At 43.8% G+C, this 14,303-nt stretch overlaps 1 pseudogene; it reads left to right on the top strand.

Moving 5' to 3' along the window:
* On the top strand, positions 5,356–12,596 carry LOC110432482 (annotated as a pseudogene).

Genomic DNA, 14,303 nt, shown 5'->3' with positions numbered 1-14,303 from the left:
GTAACAATAGTGCTACTATGCTGTTGCAATAGAAGATTACAGATGTAACAGTGTTCAACCTTTGCTGTTTCACTAGAGTAATTCAGATGTAACAATAGTGCTACTATGCTGTTGCAATAGAAGATTACAGATGTAACAGTGTTCAACCTTTCGAATGTACACAGTAGATACAACTATTTCATTAGGATATCTTCATATGTAACAGTATTTAAACTTTGCTGTTTCAGTAGAGTAACTCAGATGTAACATTAGTACGGCCCATTTGAAATGAGTGCCCTTGCTTCGTTGATGGCCTTTCTCATTGGAACGAAACAATGTATATACACCTCACGTACCAGATCCATCTTGGCGATAGTCCATGTTTCATTTATCTTGGTGTAAATTTTCTTGAGAGTCCCATCATTACTGAAAGAAGCTGGATCCACACTCAAGAATGACTGTGCAGCACACACACAAAAAAAGGTTGGAAAAATAAGAAATGAAAAAAGCTAAATAAAAGATGAGTTCGAGGAATTCATTTAGAAATAGAAAGTCACAGGTATTGTATCATTACCGTGGCCAACTGGGGGAAAGCAAATTTAATATCTCTTGTTTTATTCTCTTTAAGCATTTGAAGCTGGTCAAGATTGAACTCATAACTCCACAAAGCCATTACATTGTTACCAACCAATCCCCTTGCCTTAAAGGAATCATAGAACTCATCGTACGTAATGTGAAAGTGATCAATCTCAATGAAAGGTGGCCTTGTAGAAAAAGGAAAGGAGATATAATCAAAACTTACTACAAGAAAGATGAGCGAAGTGCTACACCAAAAGAAGCTTCAGTTCGTATATAAAACTAAATTGGTTTATAATTTATAAATCAATGAGTGCCTCATATATACACTTATTTTTGTTCAAGGAATATAAATCTACAGCTTTAACTCTGTGTCCCTTAGGTGCATTGCTGCCGATAAGAACTTGCACGTCTCCACACCGTGGCCTTCTTCGTGGCATACCAAGCACACCGACTCTTTGGCTTTGTCTTTCTTAGCCTTGGACTTGTTCTTCTTTATTGCTTTTTCTTTCACTTGTTGTACAATGGTCTTCTTATGATCAACCTTGTTCCTAGGCCTCCCTTGTGGATCTTTTGCTGGTGGGTTCTTGAACTTTGTTTGTTTCACCCCTCTCTCCACCTCCTTTGCACACTCAACTTCATTTGGGGGATCATTTTGTCTTGAAATCAATGCTTTCGTGGTTGCCTTCACCTTTTCCCTCAAATGATCGATCCCTTGTGAACCCACCATGTACTCTTCTGGACCCACACAAGCATCAGCAGCCAGCTGTGTCATTTTCCTACACAATGCATTGTACCTTAGCTTATTTGTCGCTGGAACACCAAACACTGGTTCAGGACCTGACAAATGTTGAGGAACTTTCAGCGTAGCTTCTTCAGACCACCTGTGCAGCAGATACTTTTGTGGTACATGTTGCACATCAAGTGTAGTAAAGACTTTCAGGATGTGAGGACACAGGAGACCATCTTGGTCAAACATGTTGCAAGAGCAAGTGTATGTTTCAGACCCCTGATTCGCAGCAACATTGTATGTTTTCAATGTCACGTCACCTTCCTTGTATACTCGTTTCAACACCTACAACATAAATACAAAATAGGAGTACCATCAATTTACAAAGTCACCCAGAATTATTGTTTCAATGGACTCTAGATTCTGTTTCACTAGTAATGAATAGAACGTTTCAGTATTTGTAAAACAGAACATCTATGTATGCTGCAATAGAAATGTGCAGTCTGTATGTACACCTTACCTACACAGTCATTTGGCTTCCCTCTTTAGCAATCGAATATATAGTTAATGCCGTAGATTCACGCAGCAACTCTTGAAACTTGAAGAAAATACTTCTAGTGTAGAACTTAGATACTTGCTTCTCAATTTGAGACCTCCCCCACAACGGTGGATTTGTCGTTTCACCTTTTGCTGCTTCTCGATACTCCTTCTCAATCCTTGTTTCCATTATGTACTCATATTGGGTAAGGAACTGCAACACTGAATCCTGTGGGTGCACCATTGTCTTGAATAATGCATTCATACTCTCAGATCTCCCTGTTGTGCTTGTGAAGGGAAAGAAGCATTTCTTGAAATATGCAGGTGCCCACATAGACTTGGTTGAAGACATGTTCTGAAAGTGATCATTGCTATGCATATCATACTTCACCCCTATGTTATGCCACAACGTCTCAAACTCCTCTGGAGACTCGGTAAAGTTGATGCAATAGTCAAACTCATCCGCAAATCCTAGGTTGTTTCTAATTAACCAACCAAACTTCTCACAAGCTTTGCTGACCACATGAAACTTGCAGCACCTGTGTGTTGTAGAAGGGAATACCTGTGCTATTGCAGCTTTCATGGCCCTATCCTGGTCAGTCATGATGTTGGTTGGTGCTATTCCACCCATTGCATCCTTGAGCGTTTGAAGCACCCACACAAATGTTTCAGTAGTCTCATCCGGAAGCAGAGCACAACCTAGTAGGATGCTTTGGGCATGATTGTTGATCCCAACAATTGGTGCAAAGGGCATGTTGTACCGTTTAGTGCAGAACGTCGTGTCAAAGAATATGCAATCCCTGAAGCACTTGTACAACTCCCTTGATCTGCCATCAACCCAAAACAACCCTCTCACAGCATTCTCAACATCTAGCTTGACAGCATAGAAGAAGCTGGGGCTCTCAGCTTGCAACTTCTGAAAATACTCTAGGACAGCATCCATGTCTCTATACCGTACACCCACCCTCAAGTGAGTCCTCAAGTTGGAGACGTCCTTACTGTTGAATGTGAGGTTTCCCACACCTCCATGAAAGTCTCCTAGTACCAACATGATCTGCATGGTGGATATGTTTCGATGGTGTAGTGTCTTCAACAGCTCATAATCAGCCCATGATATCCGTCTGTGAGACCGCAGCTGCCTTACCCTGCCCTTTATCTTCACCATAGGGTGTGTGTGTTCTTCTCGAAACACCACGACCCTCCACCTCCCCTCACGCAGACCCACTGCCATGTGTGCTTTGCAATCAGCCTTCTTCAATGTACTCCGCTTCCTTGTTGCAGTAGTCATCACAGCACCAACTCTTTTCTTCTTGGATCCTTCCGTTGCTGCCGATGATGCATTACTTGATGCGCTGTCTTCATTTTCAGTGGGTGTAATTCTTGCATGCGAACATTCGTACTCCTTTCGTATCAACTCCTTAGTCACAAGACTTTTTCTCGATGAACCTACTCTGACAGTGAATCCCATCTTGAATGCATAGTTATTGTACACCCTAAAGGCTTCATCTATTGTATCAAATTCCATTCCAACAAACGGAGCAACCGGCTGGGAGCTTACAACGTCCTCTTCTTCTTCATACACCACCTCATTTTGAACACTTATTTCCACCTCGACATCCTCAAATAGCTCAACTTCTGCCCCATGAGAAAGATTCTGATCAAGATTAGGGCCTATGGAACCCTGCATTGCAAATGTGTTTGTCAAACTATGCATTCAGTCAACACCAACTAATTATTAAGAAGGAAACATCCAAATTTAGAGTGTGCGTAGAAACACACTTCTGAAACAACATCAGCCATGTTAGCGCTTGAATTTGCAACAATCTGATGATGTCCACTTGAAGTTGCAGCAATCTGATGATATCCACTTGAAGTGGGAGCAATCTGATGGTTTACATTGATGTTTCTTCTCCCATGTATCATGCTGTCCTGCACATTTTGAAGGCATTGCAAATTTGGTTCAGTTCCAATTCTTTTATAGATGTGATTTACATTATCGATTATCGAAACAAAAAAAGTACAAAACAGGGTATCATAGAACAGGCAAGCACCCAAAATTCTTGTTGCAGATCAAAGTGGTTTAGTGTTTCAGGAGTATAGTAACACAAGTTTCAGTATCTAGTCATGCTATGTACATAGGAACCCAAAACAGAGCATCTAGTCAGTATAAGTAAAATTGCAACACAAAATTTCACTAGTGGTAAACAGATCAAATTGCAACCGAATTGCAACACAACGTACATGTTGTCTTGAAGAAGAAGGGTTCGTCTCCTCCACCTCATTGCCACTGGAAATCACAACACGAGACTCTAATGTGCCGTAGACGATGCTTGAGCCTGCTTTGCGCCCCTCTAACCATAGATCTGCCTCGCTGCCCTCAACAATCGGTGGGGGACGATGCCCCGCAGGGAACTCCATGTTCGATAGGAGATGAGACATCTGGGCACGACGTCGGAGGGGAGCGGATCTGGGCACACCGCGCGGTGGCTGCTGTGGACGCTGCTGAAACAAATGCGGCGCGGCACGGCGAGGACGGGCAGCGCGGTGGGAGACGGGCGGTGCGGCGAGGACGAGCAACGCTAGCGCGGCGGAAGGATTCGCGGCCGCAACTCGAGGTCACCCCGCGAGCGCGGAGGAAGGACTCGCGGCCCGGGCCGCGCGACTGGAGGTGGAGTTCGGATTGGTGGGGATCGCCGAATCGGTATCTGCGGGTTTGGTTTGTCGGGGGGTGCGTCCGGACACACCTAGGAGCCGGTCGTCCGGGCGCTAGTCGTCCCGAATCTGAAACCAGGTATGGAGTTTGAACCTCTGATAGACTATACAGTACCGTAGCAGTCCGCGTGCTCTGCTGACGAGTGTCGACCATCTTCTCGTTGATTGCCGGTAGGGGGGGGCTCCCGGCTCGCTCTTTATACACGGTTATTAAAAAATTACAATCCTGATCTTGGTCGTAGTAATTCGAAAAAAAAGAGCAGTAGAAATCAATTGGACCCCATCCTCTAGAGACTAGCACATAAAGCATGTTTTTTTTAAAAAAAATAGATCTAAACAAGTATCAGTATGATTTATGATTACACATCTATTGAATAGAAGAATATACAATATAAATAACAGAAAATATGAGTCTAAAGTTATATAGCATATATATTATTATATAATGAAATTTTAGATATTTTTTTCAGCCACCACGGAAATTACTGAAATTCGTGAAATTTTGCCGAAATTTTGAACCCTTGAATCAAGACAACAGAAGTGGAGGTGTCCTCAGCGTTGAAGATTTTCTTTGATTAATAGAAATGGTACATGGTCTGATGATGCCCATTTTTCACACACACACAGAAGTGGAGGTGTCCTCCGCTAGTTCTTGACGATTTCTTGTTGATATAAGAGCAACCACAATGTGTGCCATAAGGTAGTTCATAGGATTAAAATATTTGCTATCAAATAACTGGAACACTGTGAGATAAGTCCATAGAGGAGTCCATAGTAAAAGGTATCCATAAGCTTATGGACTACCCATAGGAAATAAAAAATGTTACTTTTTCTCACTCATCACTCTCTCTTTCTTGGCTTTACACAGGATTATAAAGAGAAATAATTTTTTATCTTATATGGGATCCACTTTATGGACTAGTTGTTGACTGAAACATTATGGAGACAGCAATAGCTATTGTCCACTAACACAAAAGCTGCTCATATGGACTACTTAGTCTATATACATTTGTGGTTGCCCTAGGAAAAACAGATTCGCAGCAAACACGTTGATACGCTCGTGAACATTTATTTAAACACGGAAATTTCACGCGCCATTAATCGCAACTCCGCACATGCTCACATCACATCCACCAGCTCCGCCCTTAGTCCAATGGCGTCGTCTCCAGCTCCTGCACCTGCTTCTACGTTGTCTCGCGGCCGAGCCCATGACGCGCAGGCTCAGCTTCCCCACGTCGTCATCTTCCTGTTCATGGCCAAGAGCCATACCATCCCGCTGACCGACCTCCTTGTAAAGAATAATCAGAGGCGTAGATGGTGGAAGCACCAGGCCCTATCTTGGGTCCTTGGTGAATGCGTGTTTCTCAATAGATGGAAAAGCCCCATCCGTGGCACCATACATAAATAGACCTCTTGGAGATCATGCAGTATTGTTTACATGGACAATAATCAATGTGTTCCTATTCATATGTGACCACTTCTATTCATGGGTTAACACATGACCAAGTCTAACGCATCTGGTCGTAACACACATGCATACACATGATCTGGTCTATGTAGCCGAATGTTAAGGTTATCCTTTAACACTCCCCCTCAATCACAACTTTACCAGGTTGAGATTGTATTTGAAGTTCTCTAAGAGTCGAACTGACAGTGGCTTTGTAAAGCCATCAGCTACTTGATCACCAGAAGAGATAAATTCAATATCCAACAATTTCCGTGATACTCTTTCTCTGACGAAGTGATAATCAACTTCTATATGTTTAGTTCTGGCATGAAATACTGGATTAGCTGACAAGTACTTCGCTCTAATATTATCACACCATAACTTAGCTGCCCTTGGGCTGTTGATATGCAATTCTTGAAGAAGAGTTTGAATCCACATCACCTCAGCAGTTGCATCAGCTACAGCTTTGTACTCAGACTCAGTGCTGGATCTTGACACGGTGTGTTGTTTGCGAGCACACCAAGATACAAGATTAGAACCCAGAAAAATCGCGAAGCCTCCTGTAGACCTCCTATCATCTGTGCTACCTGCCCAGTCTGCATCTGAAAAAACACTCACCAGTGTAAAAGAAGACTTGTGAATCTTGAGACCCAGCTTGGTGCATTGTTTTAGGTATCTCAAAATTCTTTTCACTGCTGCCCAATGCACAGTAGTTGGAGCATGAAGAAATTGACACACCTTATTTACTGAATAGGCTATGTCAGGTCTAGTGAGTGTTAGATATTGTAATGCCCTAACAATAATTCTATAATGAGTAGCATCATTTGGGGTTTAGGGTTTAGGGTTTAGTGGAGCAGTTACAGGTTTGCATCCACACATGCTTGCTTTCTTAAGAAGATCAGAGGCATACTTATCTTGCATTAGGACAATTCCATCACGTACCTTACACACCTCAATGCCTAAGAAATAGTGAAGCTGTCCAAGATCCTTTAGTGCAAACTCCTTTTGAAGGTCCTGAAGCAGGGCATCAATAGCCTTTCCTATGGAACTAGCTACTATGATGTCATCAACGTACACAAGAACAAACATGGTTATGTCTCCTTTGTTGTAAAAGAATAGTGAAGTATCTGCTTTTGATGCATGAAAGCCAAGTGAGAGAAGTTTTCTACTTAGCCGAGAGTACCAAGCTCTAGGTGCCTGCTTTAGTCCATATAATGCTTTATCGAGTTTGCAAACATAGCCAAGTTTAGAGGTGTCTTCAAAACCTGGTGGTTGCTGCATGTAAACTTCTTCTTCAAGGTGACCATGGAGAAATGCATTTTGTACATCAAGTTGGCGAAGGCTCCACCCTCGAGAGACAGCGATGGACAGAATAATACGAATAGTAGCAGGTTTAACAACAGGACTAAAAGTGTCTTCATAATCAATTCCATACCTCTGTTTGAACCCTTTCGCCACTAAGCGAGCTTTATATCTATCTAGACTCCCGTCTGCCTTTCGTTTGATTTTGTAGACCCATTTGCACCCTATAACATTCCTTCCTTTTTTTGGTGGAACAAGATGCCAGGTCTTATTATTCATCAAGGCACTATATTCTGTCTCCATTGCGTGCTTCCAATTTATATCGGCTAGTGCATCATTAACACTGCATGGTTCACCAGTCGACGTTAGAAAATAATATTTAACAGTACCATCGGTGTATACCTTTTCTTTTCGGATGCCATTCTGTAGCCGAGTTCTTGGTCGAGCTAGCATTTGGGGTTCTTGACTTGCAGTACCTGCTGCAACTTCTCTGACTGGCGGAGACAGTCTAGGAGACACTGGCGGAGGTGTAGAAGGCGGAGGAGACAATTGCGGTTGTTGCTCCCCACCTGTGGACTCGGTCTCTTCCCCTTGGCTCCTACCACACGGAGTGGAGACCCTTGCATGCGAGTCATTGCATGGGAGTTGTTGTTGGTCTGCATGAGTTGGGATGCACGGGGCTTCCTGCTGATCTGCATGGGAGTAACCTCCGGTTCCTATTGACCGGAGCATATCTACCTCATGTCCAGCATCGCTGCATGGCTGCATATTTGTTGTATTCCCTGCGTCAATTGTTCCTGAATTTTCTTCAACAATTAAACCATTAGGATTAGTAGGAATATTAGCAAATTGATCAACTATATGTACGCCCCCAGGATTTATCAAAGTTGGATGAAGGCGATTGATTTCAGAACGAAGGCGTGCGCCTGCATTGGAGTGAAGTTCAGAAAAAAGGAAAAACTTCTTCATCAAACACAACATCTCGAGATATATAAACACGCCCAGAAGCTATATCAAGACACTTGAATTCCTTATGGAGGTGACTGTATCCTAGGAAAACACAACATTTGGATCTATATTCAAGTTTGTGAGAATTATATGGGCGCAAATTAGGCCAACAAGCACACCCGAAAACACGAAGTGTGTCGTAATCCGGTGTTTGTTGGAATAAGCGTTCTAGTGGAGTGGAGTTTTGGATAACAGGACTTGGCACACGGTTTATCAAGTAAGAGGCTGTGAGAAATGCTTCGTCCCAAAATTTTAGTGGAACAGAAGCATGAGATAATAAGGACAAGCCAACTTCTACAATGTGGCGATGTTTTCGCTCTGCCGCTCCATTTTGTTGATGTGCATGGGGACATGACACTAGATGGGTGATCTCTATTTTGGCAAAGAAGGAATTGAGTTTTTGATACTCTCCTCCCCAATCGGTTTGCATTGCTAGAATTTTTCGATCAAAGAGTCTCTCAACAAGAGCCTGAAATTCTTAAAATTTATGGAAACTTCAGACTTGTACTTTAAAAGATAGATCCAAGTGAATTTACTGTAATCATCAATAAAACTCACATAGTATTTTTTTCTACCAACTGACTCTGGTGCAGGCCCCCAGACATCAGAGAACACAAGTTCTAAAGGAAAAGTAGACACACTTGAAGATCTCGAATAAGGCAACTGATGACTCTTAGCTTGCTGACATGCATTACAAACCGACTCACTAGATGATTCATCTAGGCAAGACAAATTATTTCTACTAACAACTTGTTTAACAGTAGTTGAAGATGGATGACCTAAGCGACAATGCCATCGTGACAAGGGAATCTTGGCGGCACCACAAGCTTGTTTTATTGGAAATGAAGGAAGCGGATAAAGCCCGTTGTGACATTTCCCTCTAAGAATTGTATTCTTCGTTGCCTGATCCTTTATCAAAAAGAAGTTTGGATGAAATTCTAAAAATGCAGAATTATCAGAAGCTAATTTATGAACAGAAGCAAGATTCTTTGTTGCTTGGGGAACATAGAGAACATTTTTAAGATGAATATCACGATTAGGGGTACGAACAGTAGTATGACCAATATGACTAATATTCATACCTGCACCACTTGTTGTGTGGATCTGATCTCCTCCATTGTACTTGTTTCTGAAAGACAGCTTCTCCAGCTCACCTGTGATATGATCGGTGGCGCCGGTGTCAGTGTACCAATTGTTGTCAATGGTGTAGGAGTTCATTACAGCTGCGACTAGCTTCGAATATGGCACATAGTTCTCATTATACCTATGCCAGCATCGATCCGCTGTGTGCCCGAACTTGAAGCAGACTTGGCATAGAGGGCGTTCATCGCCATCAGATGGCGGTGCACGGTGGTGGTTGTTGTTGTAGCCACCGCGCCCGCCACCCCTTTGCGACGCGTTGTTGACGTTGCCGCGACCACGTGCCGAAGCACTGTCGAGCCCGCGGCCACGCTGATTGTTCTGGCCGCCATGTCCTCCTTGGTTGCGGCCTCCTCTTGCGAAACCACCACGTCCCCGACTGGCGGCGTTCGCGGATCCAGACCCTGGACTATTGCCTCCATAGGTCAGGTCCATACGAGTCTCAAAGTTAAGAAGTTGTGAGTACAACTCCCCAACTGTGATGGGCTCGACCCTAGCAGTTAGGGTTGTGACTAGAGAAGTGTAGTCTTCTCCTAGTCCGATGAGTATATACTCACCAGTTCTTCATCATCAAGCCGTCGTCCGGCTGCAGCCATCTCGTCGCCGTGCGCCTTCATCTTCGCGAAGTACTCGGCAGCGGTGGAATTTCCCTTCTTGGTGTTGGCGAGGGCGATGCAAATGTTCACCGTGCGTGCACGCGTTTGAGACGCAAACATCTGCTCGATGGCATTCCAGACAGCCACCGCAATCTCACATGTAGAGACTTGGATTTTCACCTCCTTGGTGAGCGACGATAGAAGAAACCGTAGGACCTGTTGGTCCTTGGCTTCCCACTCCTCAAAAGCCGGGTTCGGCCTCTTTTCTACTTTTCCTTCAACGGTGGCGACGAGCTCTTCTTCGGGAGCCTTGGTGTCGCCGGTGATGTGCCCTTGAAGACAAGCGCCACGTATGGCTGAACGAACTTCGGCTTTCCACGGCGCATGATTCACCTTTCCCAATTTTTGTGAGACATCTATGCCAGAGAAAAAATTGGTTGATGAATTTGAGCTAGACATGGCGCTAGATTTGGTGGATTGGATTTTGTGGAGATTAGACTCTGAATACCATGTAAAGAATAATCAGAGGCGCAGATGGTGGAAGCACCAGGCCCTATCTTGGGTCCTTGGTGAATGTGTGTTTCTCAATGGATGGAAAAGCCCCATCCGTGGTACCATACATAAATAGACCTCTTGGAGATCATGCAGTATTGTTTACATGGACAATAATCAATGTGCTCCTATTCATACGTGACCACTCCTATTCATGGGTTAACACATGATCGAGTCTAACGCATCTGGTCGTAACACACATGCATACACACGATCTGGTCTATGTTGCCGAATGTTAAGATTATCCTTTAACACTCCTCACCCATGACCCACCTGCTCCGACGCCGGCAGCTGGCCACCATCACCTTCCTCACCACCCCGGGCAAAACGCGGCGTTCGTCCGCGCCGCGCTAGCCGGCGGCGACGACGGCGTGGCCATCGTGGAGCTCCCCTTCGCCGACAACGTGACCAACCCGGGCGCCCCGCCGTGCCCGGAGTGCGTGGAGGCACTCGACTCGCTGTCCTCTCCTCCTTCCCGGCCTTCGTCGAGTCCGTCTCGCAGCTGCGGCCGCCGTTCGAGGAGGCGCTCGCCGCCCTGCAGCCCCCCGCCACCGTCATCGTCGCCGACGCGTTCCTATACTGGGCGCACGCGTCGGCTGCCGCACGCGGAGTCCCGACGCTGGCGTTCTTCGGCACGAACATGTTCGCGCACGTCGTCCGGGAGGTGGTCCTGCGTGACAACCCAGCCTCCGTGCTCACCTGCGGCACCACCCCGGACGACGCCGCCGTGTTCACCGTGCCGGAGTTCCCGGACGTCCAGCTCGCCCTCGCCGACATCCCGTTCCCCTTCAACGACCTGGCGACGACGACGGGGCGGATGCCGATGCGCGAGACGGACGCCAAGATCGGGCACGCCATAGCCAACAGCCACGACCTGATCGTGAACACCTTAGACGCCATGGAGGGCCGGTACGTCCAGCACTGGAACCGCCATGTCCGGCCGATGGCCTGGCCCGTCGGCCCGCTCTGCCTCGCCAGGACGGCGCCCGAGGCGCCGTGGCACTGCCATGGTGACGTCGCCGTCGCCAAGCCTGCTTGAATGCGGTGGCTCGACGAGAAGGCCGCTGCCGGCCGTGCCGTCCTCTACGTAGCGCTTGGCACCATGGTGGCCGTGCCGGGCTCTAAGCTGAGGGAGGTGGCGGACGGGCTGGACCGAGCTGGGTTGGACTTCCTATGGGCCGTGAGACCCGTTGACGCCGACCTTGGGAGTGGGCTTCGAGGAGCGCGTCCAGGGCAGGGGCATGCTGGTGCGCGAGTGGGTGGACCAACGCGCGATCCTTGCGCACGAGTGCGTCAAGGGATTCCTCAGCCACAGCGGCTGGAACTCGGCGCTGGAGACCATCAGCGCCGGCGTGCCACTGGCGGTGTGGCCGATGGCGATGGGTGCCGAGCAGCCGATCAACGCGAAGCTGGTCGTCGACGAGCTGGGAGTTGGGATCAGGGTGCCAGCGAAGAGTGACGCGGTCAGCGGGATGGCCCGAAGCGAGCAGATTGCCAGGGTGACTAGCGACCTGATGACCGGGGACAAGGGCGCCGAGGTCGCGAGGAAAATGGCTGCGTTGGCGGCGAAGGCGCGGGAGGCCGTGGCGGAAGCCGGGTCGTCGTGGAGAGCCGCGGAGGGGGACTGCTACAGTCTGATTATTCAGACCAAAAACTTGGTCGATGATTCACGCGCTGGTTTCCCGCTCACCCGTCAGCCCGAGTTGACATGGAGTCTGCGCGCCAGTGGAGGTTCCAACTCTTTCTGTGCTTGTCCCTTACTGCATATAGAAAACTCCAAAATAGATGACATCAGCACATGCAAGGTGTTTCTTAAAGTAAAAAAGTCGTAGCTGCTAAACCAAATGTTGAAATTAAAATCCGATTACACCATCGTATTTCTTGTAATAAACTCTTCAAAACAAGACCCCACATGAATATATTTAGAAAACATTTTATGTACGGACATTTATCTCATGGTCCAGACCAATCTCATGAGAACATCGCAAAAGAACATAACTGAACATTGCATATATACTATATATACTATATGAACATCATAAAATATATCATAGAACATCATTGTATACGACAAGAACATAAATGTTTTAGGTTCATAAAATAAATGTTCCATCTTCGTAAGAAAAATGTTTTCAATTTAAAAAATAGTGTTCTAGATGAAACTGATATTATAATATTTAAAATAAATAAATAAATACATCATGTAAACAAAAAAATAAAATCTAGAGCAAAGCATAAGGTCCTGTTTAGATTGCTGATGAAAATTTTTTGGGTGTCACATCGGATGTGTCGGAAGGATGTCGAGAGAGGTTTTTAGACATAGCTCGTTAGGAAACTGCAAGACAAATCTATTAAACATAATTAATCTATCATTAGTACATATGAGTTACTGTAGCACTTAAGACTAATCATGGTGTAACTAGGCTTAAAAGATTCGTCTCACGATTTTCAACTAAACTGTGTAATTAGTTTATTTTTTATGTATATTTAATGTTACATGCATGTGTCCAAAGATTCGATGGGATGGATGAAAAAAATTTTGGTGGCAAACTAAACAGGGCCTAAGGAAAAAAAACACGTGATAGAGAAAAATTTAAAAGAACATCATATGGATAGTTTTAAAACATCCTAAAAATAAACTATAAAACATCACATGTGTACTAAACTGAACATCACTAAATACACTATAAAACACTATTAAATACATTATAGAATATCATATATATATATATTACGTGAACATCACTAGATATATCATAGAACACCACATGTGTACTAAGCGAACATCACTAAATTCACAATAGAACATTACTCAACACATTATAGAACATTGTATGTATACTAGGTAAACATCGCTGAATTAACCATAAAACAACACTTAATGTATTATAGAACATCACATATGATGAAAAAAAAAGATTCATAACAAAGAAAGATTAAGAAATAAAACATGAATAAAAAAACATAATTAAAAATTAAAAGAAAAAACAAAATAAAAAAAAACATCAGCACGTGAACATAAAAAAAATAATAACAATAAGAAAAAAGATAAAATATACAAAAACAAAGGATAATATAAAACAAAAAATGAAAATAAAAATAAAGCACAAAAAAGATAGAAAAAGAATCAAATGGAATATAAAATGAAAAAAAGAAAGAAAAAAGGAAAAAAATTAAAGAAAAAAACAAAGAAAGATTAAAAAATAAAACATGAATAAAAGAAAACATAATTAAAAAATAAAAGGAAAAACAAAATCAAAAGAAAAAAATAAAAAATAGAACGTCAGCACGTAAATATCAAAGAAAAATAATAAGAATAAGAAAAAAAAGATAAAGATAAAGATACAAAACAAAGAATAATATAAAACAAAAAAAGTAAAATAAAAATAAAGCACAAAAAAGATAAAAAAGAACCAAACAGAATATAAAATTAAAAAGAAAAAAAATTAAAGAAAAAAAATATAGCAAGAAAAAGAAAAAGAAAAAAGAAAGAAAAAAGAGAAGAAAACTAACAGCAACGGCGGGAGGGAAAAAGAAAAGAAACATAAAAAGAAAGAAAAAAAAAGAAAAGAAAAAGAAAGAAAAAACAAAAAAGAAAGAAATAAAAAGAAAACGTACATACCTGTCACGTGCGCGCGGGAAACATCGCGTGAGAATCATCGGACGGCGTCTCCGGTCCGAACGTTCGGACAGGAAGATTTCCGGCCACGGAGGAGCTCATCGG

Source organism: Sorghum bicolor, chromosome 2 (assembly GCF_000003195.3).
Source record: "Sorghum bicolor cultivar BTx623 chromosome 2, Sorghum_bicolor_NCBIv3, whole genome shotgun sequence".
Taxonomy (NCBI): domain Eukaryota; kingdom Viridiplantae; phylum Streptophyta; class Magnoliopsida; order Poales; family Poaceae; genus Sorghum; species Sorghum bicolor.
The sequence above is the reverse complement of the archived record's forward strand: the minus strand, read 5'-3'. Positions and strand labels throughout refer to the sequence as shown.